Below are 15747 nucleotides of genomic sequence, written 5' to 3'. Positions count from 1 at the left end.
ATTAAAGTAAGCTCTTAATGTATACTTACCGTGGACCGACTTATACCCGCTCTCTCTCTCTTACTCTAAGAGAGAAAGACTTTAAATAAATTAGCAAAAAATGCATATCAGTTATATATCAAGCATATATGAACCAGCAATGCTTGATTTGATATTTACCCTAAATGAGTGAGATATAAGGGAAGTTAAGATGGAAGCGCCCTTGGGAATGAGTGACCACAGTGTATTGAACTTTGAGTACCTGGTAGAGCTAGGACTTATCTCCCCCCAAAAAGAACTAGGAATCAAAAGGCTAGCATTCCGAAAGGGGAATTATGAACAGATGAGAAGTTTCCTAAGGGAAATACCTTGGGACACAGACCTCAGAGATAAGTCTGTACAGGTTATGATGGACTATGTTACCCAAAAGTGTCAGGAGGCAGTAAACAGATTCATCCCGGCCTAAAGGGAAAAACCCGAGAAACAACAGAAGAATCCATGGTATAATAGGGCATGTATGGAAGCGAAGAAACTGAACAAAAGGGCGTGGAGGAACTTCCGGAATAACAGAACACCAGAAAGCAGAGAGAGATACCAGAGAACCTGGAATGAGTACGTCAGGGTGAGAAAAGAAGCAGAGAAAAGTTTTGAAAATGATATAGCAAACAAAGCCAAGACCGAACCAAAGCTACTCCACAGTCACATCAAAAGGAAAACAACAGTGAAAGAACAGGTATTGAAACTTAGAACAGGCGAGGACAGGTATACAGAGAATGACAAAGAGGTGTGTGAAGAACTCAACAAGAAGTTCCAGGAGGTCTTCACAATAGAACAAGGTGAGGTCACTGTGCTAGGAGAAAGGGAGGTAAACCAGGCGGCCTTGGAAGAGTTCAAAATTACGATAGAAGAGGTCAAGAGACACCTGCTGGATCTGGATGTTAGAAAGGCTGTTGGTCCAGACGGGATCTCACCATGGCTACTGAAAGAGTGTGCAGAGGCACTTTGCTTGCCACTCTCCATAGTGTATAGTAAGTCACTGGAGACAGGAGACCTACCAGAAATATGGAAGACGGCGAATGTGGTCCCAATATACAAAAAGGGCGACAGGCAAGAGGCACTGAACTACAGGCCAGTGTCCTTGACTTGTATACCATGCAAGGTGATGGAGAAGATCGTGAGAAAAAACCTGGTAACACATCTGGAGAGAAGGGACTTCGTGACAAATCGCCAACATGGGTTCAGGGAGGGTAAATCTTGCCTGACAGGCTTAATAGAATTCTACAACCAGGTGACAAAGATTAAGCAAGAAAGAGAGGGCTGGGCGGACTGCATTTTCTTGGATTGTCGGAAAGCCTTCGACACAGTACCGCATAAGAGGCTGGTACATAAGCTGGAAAGACAGGCAGGTGTAGCTGGTAAGGTGCTCCAGTGGATTAGGGAGTACCTAAGCAATAGGAAGCAGAAAGTTACGGTGAGGGGTGAGACCTCTGATTGGCGTGAAGTCACCAGTGGAGTCCCACAGGGCTCTGTACTCGGTCCTATCTTGTTTCTGATACATGTAAATGATCTCCCGGAGGGTATCGATTCATTTCTCTCAATGTTTGCGGACAATGCCAAAATTATGAGAAGGATTAAAACAGAAGAGGACTGTTTGAGGCTTCAAGAAGAACTAGACAAGCTGAAGGAATGGTCGAACAAATGGTTGTTAGAGTTTAACCCAACCAAATGTAATGTAATGAAGATAGGTGTAGGGAGCAGGAGGCCAGATACAAGGTATCATCTGGGAGAGGAAATTCTTCAGGAGTCAGAGAAGGAAAAAGACTTGGGGGGTTGATATCATGATAGACCTGTCTCCTGCAGCACATATCAAGAGGATAATATCAGCGGCATATGCCAGGCTGGCCAACATACGAACGGCATTCAGAAACTTGTGTAAAGAATCATTCAGAACCTTGTATACCACATATGTCAGGCCAATCCTGGAGTATGCAGCCCCAGCATGGAGTCCATATCTAGTCAAGGATAAGACTAAACTGGAAAAGGTTCAAAGGTTTGCCACCAGACTAGTACCCGAGCTGAGAGGTATGAGCTACGAGGAGAGACTACGGGAATTAAACCTCACTTCCCTGGAAGACAGAAGAGTTAGGGGGGGGACATGATCACCACATTCAAGATTCTGAATGGAATTGATATGGTAGATAAGGACAGGCTATTTAACACAAGGGGCACACGCACGAGGAGACACAGGTGGAAACTGAGTGCCCAAATGAGCCACAGAGATATCAGAAAGAACTGTTTTAGAGTCAGAGTGGTTGACAAATGGAATGCATTAGGAAGTGATGTGGTGGAGGCTGACTCCATACACAGTTTCAAGTGTAGATATGACAGAGCCCAGTAGGCTCAGGAATCTGTACACCTGGTGATTGACGGTTGAGAGGCGGGACCAAAGAACCAGAGCTCAACCCCCGCAAACACAACTAGGTGAGTACACACACACACACATTGATTGATTGACAGCTGAGAAGCGGGCCGAAAGAGCACAGCTAAACCCCCTACAAGTACAACTAGGTGAATACACACACATACACACATCTGTAGAAGGCAGAAATAAAGCATTACAAATGTTAAGGTTTGTTTCCATATGGAAGATTGGATGTCTCCCTACATCATCACCTGGACCTGGTAAGTGCAGGACTAGTTAGTACTTACGTCGTCAATACAACCTGTCCTTACAACATGTTAATACAACCTGTCCTTACAACATGTTAATACAACCTGTCCTCACAACGTTGTAACACGGGGGGGGGGGGGGTATCATCTCTAATCGGCTCTCTAATCGCCCTTACCCCCCCCCCTGCCTGTATTCTATTGACTTACTTAATACCAAGGGACCCTAGAGTTACTCTCGGCGAATCCTACGCCGACGTGGTCTTAGCCGTTTGACTGGCTAAGATTCTACAGCCCCGCGACGTGGTACTAGACTCCTAGCAAACTCTAGAATCTCCTTCTGCTACCACCACCAGACCATTAAGACCAGAAGCGTCAGTTAACCGGGGTCTGGACTGATTAATCACTCAGTAAAACCTTGGGGCTTGATCCCCAATTACCTGGAAAAGGAGGGAAGAATCTACGTCAAGTGTGAGAAACTATAGCAAACAAAGGGATAACTGAACTCTTACGCTTTGTTAGGCTTGCGGCTCAACCAAAAACTCAGACTAGTGGAGACCACGTGACAAGGACATGAGAAACACATAACATGGAAATAATAAAAATGCAAATAACAAACTAAATATTTATTAATGCAAAATCTAAACAAAAACTAAATAAAATCACTCCCTATATCTTAACACTCCCTAACGAGGCAAGAGATAAACTATTTCCCTATATAAACTGTAGCAAACTATACCTCTTACTGCGACCAGCTGGTGTTCTACTGATCTATATGGGAGGGGGTGAGAGTGGACGACCTTCCTCAGTTGTTGACCGGCCCACACTGAATCTCCCTCGCTCTGCCTTCCTCACAGCTAGTCAGAGCTAGGGGGGTATTCCTATGTTAGGTTTACTAAGTTTACTAGCAGGGTTTAAGTTGAACAACTAATCTCTGTTGCACTGAACATCCAGATGGTTGAACTCTTTTAAACTGATGGTAATTGCACAGGCATCTTAGGGAAAGGCTATTTCCAATTACAATATGGCTATTTGACCTTTGAGAATTATTAAATATGGGAGGCTTTGGTGACCTTTGACCCAGGGTCGTCGAGATTGATGTGCGTCAGAGGATAGTCCCCTGCTCGTGACGTCACTGACGGTGACTTACTCAGTATTTCGGCAATTGAGAATACGTTGGATACTTGAACAGAATATATTATTGAATATAATTTGAATGAAGACTTGAATTTCTCTAAATTACTGACTTCTGTAAAATAATTCATTATACGTTGCTTCAAGACAAAGGCGCTGGCCATTTCGTAATCTTAACCGCTAATCCCAGGACAGATACCCCATGCTTCCCGAGTCAGGTCAACTACCGCTTGACTCCAAACTTTCCAAACCCCCCATAGTCTATGAGAAACCATACTGAATAATTCCTACAACAAACCTAGTTTGTTACAACGTTAATATAACCTGTCCTCACCACGTTAATACAACCTGTCCTCACAACAGGTTAACACAACCTGTCCTCACTACGCATACAACCTGTCCTCACAACACATTAATACAACCTGTCCTCACAACACGTTAATACAACCTGTCCTCACGACGAAAATACAACCTGTCCTCACACCATGATATAATTATACAATACTGTACTGGACTTCAGTTTTGAACGTTCGTCTTCAGTCCAGTTGAAAAAGGAAAGCTGACATATGACCCCCCCCCCCCGAGCCATCCTAAATCCTTATCCTGACCCCTTCCAAGTGCTATATAGTCGTAATGGCTTGGCGATCTCTCCTGATAATTCCTTCCTTCCTTGCCCAGGTCAAGAGGACAACATAAAAAAGATGTAGAACGTCTTAAAGTCAAACTGCGCGTACCATAAAGAAGAACTTCTTATCCCTCAAATTAGGCTACAAATCATTAAATTAAGAGCTCAGGCTGTGGTCCAGTCGTAAGTATTATATAAAGCTAAGTGTGACTTTCCACTATTGAAGTCAGCGAGCGAGTGCTCTCCCACACTGTAAATACACTTCGAAAACGCATGTAATCTTTGTTTACCTTTCCTTTGTTCGAACGAGTGAGAGTGGTTGGTATAGTTGCCTAATTATCCGGTTTTAAATGAAGAGGCTATTGGCTCTGATTAACTGTAAGACCTCTGAAGGTTTAAACATGTCTTTCCTGAATTCTGTTCTGTAAAAAATGTCGATGTATAACTTCGTGTATATTTTGTTGTATTATTCTGTAGATACGAGGAAACGGACGTAGGAGTGATGGAGTCGGTGAAGCAATTTGGGGCGAGAGTTGAGGTTTAGGGGTGGCTGTGTGTGGCCGGGAGCTGGGTCAGGGGGCCTGTAGGTGTGTGGTAGGTGTATCAGGGACGCTGTGGGTGTATGGTAGGTGTATCAGGGACGCTGTGGGTGTGTGGTAGGTGTATCAGGGACGCTGTGGGTGTATGGTAGGTGTATCAGGGACGCTGTGGGTGTGTGGTAGGTGTATCAGGGACGCTGTGGGTGTATGGTAGGTGTATCAGGGACGCTGTGGGTGTGTGGTAGGTGTATCGGGGACGCTGTGGGTGTGTAGTAGGTGTATCAGGGACGCTGTGGGTGTGTGGTAGGTGTATCAGGGACGCCGTGGGTGTTTCTGGGAGGCTGTGGGTGCCCGGTAGAGGAGGGGGGGGGTAGACTGAAATACACAGGCGTTGCATCACCCAGGTAAATCACACACTTGAAATAATGTTCATGAGGAATGGTTGAAGCAACCCTCCACGCCGCTGCCCCAAAGGTATGGGAAGGGTTATATAGTTTGTGTGGAGCGCTGGCTATGGGACACTACCATCACCTCGCAGGTTGGGTTATCACACAGGGGCGAGTGATGAGCTGCCGTGCTTCAGCAAACTTTGGATGAGTTGACGCCCAAAGAGCTCTCTCGCTCCCAAATTATTTACACAGATGACTCCTTGCACAGGTCCTATGGTACAGGACTTCTTGTTTAATTAAAATGTTTAGTTTTCAGCTAATATCCATGGCGTTTACATATATGTAGGAATTGCATATCTAGGATAGTCTTTTTCATAGAAAGATGTCCAGCGCCCTCATGCGCTGGACAGTGTACTAAACTCAGCCCTCATGCGCTGTAGGGTGATCAGGACTCAGCCCTCATGTGCTGGATAATGTACTAAACTCATCCCTCATGTGCTGGACAGTGTACTAAACTCAGCCCTCATGCGCTGGAGTGACCAGGACTCAGCCCTCATGCGCTGGATAATGTACTAAACTCAGCCCTCATGTGCTGGACAATGTACTAAACTTAGCCCTCATGCGCTGGAGGGTGATCAGGACTCAGCCCTCATGCGCTGGAGAGTTATCAGAACTCAGCCCTCATGCGCTGGAGGGTGATAAGAACTCAGCCCCCATGCGCTGGATAATATACTAAACTCATCGCTCATGCGCTGGACAGTGTACTAAACTCAGCCCTCATGCGCTGGAGGGTGATAAGACTCAGCCCTCATGCGCTGGAGGGTGACCAGGACTCAGCCCTCATGCGCTGGAGAGTGACCAGGACTCAGCACTCATGCGCTGGAGAGTGACCAGGTCTCAGCACTCATGCAGTGAACTCTTTGTGACATTTTCCGGGAATGGTGGTCCTGTCCTGCCCGAGCCTGGTCAGCTTTCACTGTTCAAGTCAGCTGATGAACACCGGTCTTGTTCGCCTTAACACCAGTTCATAATACAAGAGGAAAATAAGTAACATTCAACTTTAGTTTTTGTATTAAGTGATACTTTAGGGAAAGTGTATCCGAGGCTCTGGTGAGATCATTATTGAGGTGTTGGGAGCGTTGAAAGGGCGAGGGGTGACCTTTGGTGGTCTTTCATGACATTATTTAATCTGTATTACTGGTGCCCCTTAAACATAGTTAATTCTACACCTTATCATTATTACTGTTATACTCACCTCCACCGTCACTCTTATCATTATAATCACTGTTATCACCTGTCACCCAAACAATAACATCGGAAATTGAAACCTAAGAACGTTTCAGAATTGAAAAGTTGTAACCCTGTGAATGTTTTGCTTATACGGATACTGTTATTATTATTGTTATTAATATTATTATTTAAGCATTTCCCTCTATTTTTTATGATTTTTCTACTCTCTACTATTCTACATTTTCTACTCTCCAGAGGCGAGGTAGGAGACAAAGGACCGTTACTTTAGGGAGTGAGCTAGTGATCACAAGGAAATAGGGAGTGAGCTAGTGATCACAAGGAAATAGGGAGTGAGCTAGTGTTCACAAGGAAATAGGGAGTGAGCTAGTGTTCACAAGGAAATAGGGAGTGAGCTAGTGTTCACAAGGAAATAGGGAGTGAGCTAGTGTTCACAAGGAAATAGGGAGTGAGCTAGTGTTCACAAGGAAATAGGGAGTGAGCTAGGGAAAAGTGATCACATTATGGAAATCAGATATAACATAGGATGGAAAAGTTGTGCAAGAGAAAAATTTTAAGATGCCAGAATTCCGAAAAGTTGATTTTCTGGAATTTAGGAATTTCTTTGGATGGATAGATTCAAGCAATGGATAACTATAGGAATAAATGATCTCATAAATAAAAAGAAAGCCTTATACAGAGGGTTTAAGAATAAGGAAGTCAGTCGAGACCAACAATTTGTCAAGCAAGTTAGAAATGTTAAAAAGAGAAATAAGGAAAGCAAAAAGCAATGAAGTATGTGTGGCAGGACAGACAAAGATACATCCTAAAGCCTTTGTCATATATGAAAGAAAGATTAGAGACAAGACATGGCCACTAGAACCTTAGGCAGGTCAGGTAGCTGATAATGATAACTACATAAGTACTCTTCAATAACTACTTACAGATAGTTATTGTAAAGTAGTGTAAGTAGTTATAACATAACTACTTACAATAAGAGGGTTGACTATTTTAGTGGTTAAAGGGGAGGAAATAGAAAATATAGAAAAATACAAAAAGAATTGGAAAAATACAAATATATTATAAAATACCAATAGAACAAATGAAAGGCCAACAAGTCGGCGTGGCCGGACCAAGTGTTCACAAGGAGGGGGGTGCTTACAGAATGTAAAGAACTCAAGGAATCTTTGTCTTGTTTGAATGTTTGGAATGTTTGTCCCCCCCCCCGTGTTACAGGTGGAGTAAGGTCAGTGGGTGGGGACGCAGTAGTGTGGGTGGGAGGAGTAAGGTCAGTGGGTGGGGACGTAGTAGTGTGGGTGGGTGGGGTAAGGTCAGTGGGTGGGGACATAGTAGTGTGGGTGGGTGGGGTAAGGTCAGTGGGTGGGGACGTAGTAGTGTGGGTGGGTGGGGTAAGGTCAGTGGGTGGGGACGTAGTAGTGTGGGTGGGTGGGGTAAGGTCAGTGGGTGGGGACGTAGTAGTGTGGGTGGGTGGAGTAAGGTCAGTGGGTGGGGACGTAGTAGTGTGGGTGGGTGGAGTAAGGTCAGTGGGTGGGGACGCAGTAGTGTGGGTGGGTGGAGTAAGGTCAGTGGGTGGGGACGTAGTAGTGTGGGTGGGTGGAGTAAGGTCAGTGGGTGGGGACGCAGTAGTGTGGGTGGGAGGAGTAAGGTCAGTGGGTGGGGACGCAGTAGTGTGGGTGGGAGGAGTAAGGTCAGTGGGTGGGGACGCAGTAGTGTGGGTGGGAGGAGTAAGGTCAGTGGGTGGGGACGTAGTAGTGTGGGTGGGTGGAGTAAGGTCAGTGGGTGGGGACGCAGTAGTGTGGGTGGGAGGAGTAAGGTCAGTGGGTGGGGACGTAGTAGTGTGGGTGGGTGGAGTAAGGTCAGTGGGTGGGGACGCAGTAGTGTGGGTGGGAGGAGTAAGGTCAGTGGGTGGGGACGCAGTAGTGTGGGTGGGAGGAGTAAGGTCAGTGGGTGGGGACGCAGTAGTGTGGGTGGGAGGAGTAAGGTCAGTGGGTGGGGACGTAGTAGTGTGGAAGGTTAATGGGTGGGGGGTGGTGGTACTGGTGGGTAGGAGAGGTCAATGAGCGTTGACCTTTCCTCTGACTGGCGTGACCTCCGTGATCTCATTTTTTGTTTTTTTAGTAAAGAGGAAGGAGAGGCATAGGTGAAGGGAAGTATAGAAGTGGGAAATACAGTGAGAGGTATGAAAGCAGGCGGGCTGTCCGCCTTGCTGACACGATCTTATCTTGAGGTTATCTTGAGATGATTTCGGGGCTTTAGTGTCCCGCGGCCCGGTCCTCGACCAGGTCTCCACCCCCAGGAAGCAGCCCGTGACAGCTGACTAACACCCCAGGTACCTATTTTACTGCTAGGTAACAGGGGCATAGGGTGAAAGAAACTGCCCATTGTTTCTCGCCGGCGCCCGGGATCGAACCCGGGACTACAGGATCACAAATCCAGCGTGCTGTCCGCTCGGCCGACCGGCTCCCTGTGTGGTGTTGGCAGCTAAGTTAAGCTTGCTCTCTCTTGTCAGGGAGCTGTGAGTATGTGAGAGGTTCTTCGCATGTGTTTCACCATATATGGATGTCCACATAGGAATACTTGTACTGTGTAGCATTCATATATACACACTCCGGTGCTTCCACACATGTTATGATGTTCTGTTATTATTTTGTTTATATATATATATATATATATATATATATATATATATATATATATATATATATATATATATATATATATATATATATACACACATAAAAAATTTGTGTGCATTGGGGGGAGGGATTTCTGGTCAGTAGTTCATCTGGGAATTATATACTGTGGGGCGGGGTTTTCATCTAGTAAATCGAGGCTCTTGGGCCACCAGCTGTGGGAGCGGGGCGTCTCATCTTGGAGTAATCTTTCTAACATCGGGTCCTCTAACATTTCCATGGTGTTCCTTGGTGATCCTACACACCAGCCGGTTCACCAGCCTCTTAACTAACCTACTCACCTCTTCATGTCACCCGCGGAAACACCCCAAAAAATTAATTAAAACCCTCTCATTTTGGGCGTGTTTACCATCCAGCAGCGTCTCTCATCCTGTGAATGAAAATAACCCCACGACAGATAGAAACCCCCGTTGTTCATCCTGTCACCTGTACCTGGACTAAGGTGGGACTCATTACAAGTCGCAGGCGAGCAAACTGACGGAAAATTCTTGTGTTATAACTCATTCCTGTGTTATCGGGACTCATTGGGGGTTATCTAACCCCTTGTTTCGATAAGAGATAACCGCGCTGCGTGTTGAATAGACTCTCCAATTATAGCGTTTGGGCAAGAATCATCCAGTTGGAACCTTTGGCCTTTTTTTTTACTGAGGTCTGTTGCGTTAGAGGCATCATTACCTCCCCGGGAAGGAATTATGCTGCTGGAGGTGAGGGGCCCACAGGTGAAGGGCCCACAGGTGAAGGGCCCACAGGCGAGGGGCTCACAAGGCAAGGGGCTCACAAGGTGAGGGGGGGGCCCACACACCTGCCGCCACACGGTGAGTTTGAGGTGAAAGTAACTCGTCTTTCCCGCCCCCCTTCCCCTCCTCACTTTCCCCTGGGGCCAAGTCCAGTGACAAGTCCGGGGCCAGGCCATGGAGACCTTCCTCACTCTGATGAATCTCATGCCGTACAGTTCAATTGCTGTATACAGCTGCCTGATACCTCAGTGAGGACTACTAGGTTCTACAGTAGGCTGCCTGATACCTCAGTGAGGACTATCAGGTGCTACAGTAGGCTGCCTGATACCTCAGTGAGGACTACCAGATGCTACAGTAGGCTGCCTGATACCTCAGTGAGGACTACTAGGTGCTACAGTAGGCTGCCTGATACCTCAGTGAGGACTATCAGGTGCTACAGTAGGCTGCCTGATACCTCAGTGAGGACTACCAGATGCTACAATAGGCTGCCTGATACCTCAGTGAGGACTACTAGGTGCTACAGTAGGCTGCCTGATACCTCAGGGAAGTCTGGTAGACACTTTAGTCAAGTCTTGTAACACATAATACATATTTATATGAGGTCCAACAACACAGGATACATAATGTAAGTGAATTCTTGTATCACAAGATACAGGATGTATGTGAAGCCCAGCAATATATATATATATATATATATATATATATATATATATATATATATATATATATATATATATATATATATATATATATGTATATATATATATATATATATATATATATATATATATATATATATATATATATATATATTTAATAGTTACAAGATATACATTGGTTGATGCAAAAAGTACAAAGAGTGCTTAAAGGTTAAGGATCTCTTGAAAAACACGACAATGGGAAATATTTATAAATGTCACAGACGGGTTCGATCATTGTTGCAAGTCAAACACTTCTTCGAATTCCTCCGAAGTTGGACTAGTGCCCAAGACGCAACAGGCATTTCCCCTCTGAATCGCAACACTGAGGCGCTGGAACAAGAAACTTTTTGCTCTCTGGTCTTTTGTAGCGCTGATCAATTTGTCCCCCAATTCCTTCAGGAACTTCAATGCATATTTTCCCCACGAACCGAGGGACTCCGAGCCGATCGGAACAAAGCTGTTGCAGTGTGCCAGACCTCTGTGTTTGATAACTTTCTTCGATTCCCTGAAAGAAGCAGCGCCAATCCCTTCACGTGTGCTGTAGTGGAAGTAGGTACTGGCCAGTGTGGCAGCGCACGTGTAGTCCCACACCACTTGCTTACCATCCTTCCAAGGAAGCAAGGTGACCCCATCTGGGCGCTTCTGAGGGTCGTTGGGTCTGAAAAAGCGTGGTTCTCTTTGTGCTGGGCAGCGGGCCGTGGCGAGGCTTGATGATGTCGTTGACTTCTTCATGTCTTGCATATATATATATATATATATATATATATATATATATATATATATATATATATATATATTAGGAGATTTTATTTTTCAATTACCATCGACAGTGAAAAGAAACATAAGAAATATTGAGAAAATTCGTGTTAAAATTATTAATCTTTCCTTTTTCAACATATTCAACAACACATATATAATATATATATATATATATATATATATATATATATATATATATATATATATATATATATATATACATATATATATATATATATATATATATATATATATATATATATATATATATATATATATATATATATATGTCGTACCTAGTAGCCAGAACGCACTTCTCAGCCTACTATGCAAGGCCCTATTTGTCAATAAGCCAAGTTTTCATGAATTAATTGGTTTTCGACTACCTAACCTTCCTAACCTAACCTAACCTAACTTTTTTGGCTACCTAACCTAACCTAACCTATAAAGATAGGTTAGGTTAGGTTAGGTAGGGTTGGTTAGGTTCGGTCATATATCTACGTTAATTTTAACTCCAATAAAAGAAATTGACCTCATACATAATGAAATGGGTAGCTTTATCATTTCATAAGAAAAAATTTTGAGAAAATATATTAATTCAGGAAAACTTGGCTTATTAGGCAAATCGGGCCTTGCATAGTAGGCCGAGAAGTGCATTCTGGCTACTAGGTACGACATATATATATATATATATATATATATATATATATATATATATGTTGTTGAATATGTTGAAAAAGGAAAGATTAATAATTTGAACACGAATTTTCTCAATATTTCTTATGTTTCTTTTCACTGTCGATGGTAATTAAAAAATAAAATCTCCTAAATTCATTTTAATTTCTAGTCTGACGCCTGAACGCGTTTCGTAATAATTTATTACATTTTCGAAGACTTTAGTTTACGCACACAACTGTAACCTGTAAACACGCAAAATACATCCATACTTATATTCGCATTTGGGTGAGGTGATATGGTACAAAAGTTTTGGGTAAGGTGAATGATATTTACACATGATAGAACACGAATCAATGGGTATAAAAACATATGAATGGAAGTAACTGCAGAAGGCCTATTGGCCTATGATACTTCCTCTTGATGTTTCTATATTGGTTCGGAGTCTTGAAGTGGGCTCCACTGAGTGTGTGTGGTTTAGTCTACATCCATGAACACAAATACACATACATATCAATAATCTCTTTATATCACAAGTGATTCAACAGGAGGCTCACAACAGTCACTATACAAGGCACTTTACATCTATGGTGAGTCACACAGTTACTAGTCTTGCTGCACACCCACCCAACTGGGCGGCAGCTTTACAGTCATGTGCTGCACACCCACCCAACTGGGCGGCAGCTTTACAGTCATGTGCTCCACACCCACCCAACTGGGCGGCAGCTTTACAGGCATGTGCTCCACACCCACCCAACTGGGCGGCAGCTTTACAGTCATGTGCTGCACACCCACCCAACTGGGCGGCAGCTTTACAGTCATGTGCTCCACACCCACCCAACTGGGTGGCAGCTTTACAGTCATGTGCTCCACACCCACCCAACTGGGCGGCAGCTTTACAGTCATGTGCTCCACACCCACCCAACTGGGCGGCAGCTTTACAGTCATGTGCTCCACACCCACCCAACTGGGCGGCAGCTTTACAGCCACCTTACCTTGTTGTCACCTTGTGATGGTTTCGGGGCTTAGCGTCCCCGCGGCTCGGTCCTCAACCAGGCCTCCTCGTCGCTGGACTGGTCAACCAGGCTGTTGGACGCGGCTACTTGCAGCCTGACGTATGAGTCACAGCCTGGTTGATCAGGTATCCTTTGGAGGTGTTTATCTAGTTCCCTCTTGAACACTGTGAGGGGTCGGCCAGTTATGCCCCTTATGTGTAGTGGAAGCGTGTTGAACAGTCTCGGGCCTCTGATGTTGATAGGGTTCTCTCTCAGAGTACCTGTTGCACCTCTGCTCTTCAACGGGGTATTCTGCACATCCTGCCATGTCTTCTGGTCTCATGTGATGTTATTTCTGTGTGCAGGTTTGGAACCAGCCCCAAGTTATGTGCTTGCATCACCTACAGTAAGCAAATTATGGGTACTTCAACTGGGGATCCAGGGTTTGATTTCAGGCCGGTGCAGAAATGATTGGGCAGATTTTCTTTCCCCCTAATGTCTCTGTTCGCCTAGCAGTAAATAGGTCAGTAGTGCGACCTTGTGGGATGGCCTCGGTATAAGCCTAAAGTATAAAGAAACCAATCCTTAAAGCAACTATTTTGTCAAACGTACCAATATGCACTGTTGGACCCCCCAAAAAAACTCACGTTCTGTTTTATTGAATTAGCCTAATAGCGTTCTAGAAAACTAGAACTGAAAAAGATGATATCCCGTTTTCTATTGGTGGGTCGTTGGTTAGGTTAGGTTCGGGCAATTTAGTACGTCAGTTTAGTGACGTTGTGCACGCTGGAGAGGACGGACTGGGTTGTCCCACACAACAGGAATAAATAACTAGAGGGTCAAGCAATACTGGAGACGGTCCACCCATGGATGAGAGAGATGAGTTCAGAGCCATTCATCATGAGGGAGTAAGGACCCATTCATCATGAGAGAGATGAGTAAGGAACCATTCATCATGAGAGAGATGAGTAAGGAACCATTCATCATGAGAGAGATGAGTAAGGAACCATTCATCATGAGAGAGATGAGTAAGGAACCATTCATCTTGAGAGAGATGAGTAAGAAACCATTCATCACGAGAGAGATGAGTATGGAACTGTTACGAACCCGACATCCTCCTTGGAGTAGGGAGTAGTGACTTCAGCGCCATCTGTGAGTCTGCTCTCTAACTCCCATGCTATTGGACACCATACGAACAACACCATCTAGTGGTAGTAACCTGATAACAGCAAATGGCTCCAGTTTCCTGCCTTGGACAGCCAGAGAGGTCATTGGGGGCGACCCTGGGGCCAGACTCACGAAGCAGTTATGCAAGTACTTACGAACGTGTACATCTTTCCTCAATCTTTGATGGCTTTGGTTACATTTATTAAACAGTTTACAAGCATGAAAACTTGCCAACTATTGTTATTGTTATAAACAGCATCCTAGTGCTTCATTAACTGTTCAATAATTGTAAACAAAGGCGCCAAAGATTGAGAAAAGATGTACAGGTTCGTAAGTGTTCGCGTAACTTCTTCGTGAATCTAGCCCCTGGTGAGATGGCGTATCAAAACCAGGTCCACCTAGGTTGTGCGACAGAGCACAATGTCAATGCCCGAGTGACTTAGTGTTGTTTCCTGGTTTCTTCAGTACCCTATCTGGATGACGTGTCTGTATCCACAGAGGTGACGTGGGGGCAGCAATGGTACTAAGGACGGCAGTCTACCTTGGGCAGCCTAAACTCTCCCAACTTAGTCCCACGACTAAGTGAGCCGCCGCCGACCAGGAACAGTGTGGTTTCTGCTAGTGGAGTAGCAGTGGAAGAATTCGGCGTATCCCGGGACTGGCTATGGGGAGAGACGACCGACAGTGAGGTGCCTGTTGAGGAGCGTTACTAGCCCGTCGCTAGAGGCTCCTACCGGGGGTGCGATACCCCTGTATTTGTCTGTGTAGAGGCCCCAATCATCGCGTGGCCGAGGTTCTCTGCCCGCACTTGGCTGGAGAGTGGTTGTGGGCAGAGAGACACCTCGTGATACTGCCGGTAGGGTGGCCCACGGCAAAGGTAGATTCGCCAGAGTTTCCCAGTACTGTGGCCAGTAAGGTTGGGAGCTCTACTGTGTGTTGAGGAAACACGAAGATTAACGAAGGCTGCATTGTGCTAGCGTCGTGAAGTGCTCAGTGTCCTATGTGAGAGCGACACTTGTATACATCTAAGTGTAGTGATATTTCATTTTTATGTTTCTATTTAAGGTGATGGGAGTATATCGGTAAAGGAATCAGTGCTGTGTTAATTTCCCCCCTCCCCTTTATTTATTGCATTGCCATGTCAACTTGAAAGCCACTACCGACTTGGGGTCGGATACTGTCACTTAGGTTCACCCATAAAGAACCCGGTTACGACCCATAGTGGCCGTAACAGGAACCAGTCATCATAAGAGATAAGTAAGGAACCATTCATTACTCTGGCTACACAGCCTGATCCCTCAATTTGCCTCGCCGTTAAAAATGATCTAGTTTTGCCTACCCAGAAACGTAACAAATGCAACTGTTTTAACTACTCACTAACGTACAAACTCGAGCAACGGGCCTACCCCGTCGAGGCCGGTGTATTGAAAACATAAATA

Source organism: Procambarus clarkii, chromosome 23 (assembly GCF_040958095.1).
Source record: "Procambarus clarkii isolate CNS0578487 chromosome 23, FALCON_Pclarkii_2.0, whole genome shotgun sequence".
Lineage (NCBI taxonomy): Eukaryota > Metazoa > Arthropoda > Malacostraca > Decapoda > Cambaridae > Procambarus > Procambarus clarkii.
The sequence above is the reverse complement of the archived record's forward strand: the minus strand, read 5'-3'. Positions refer to the sequence as shown.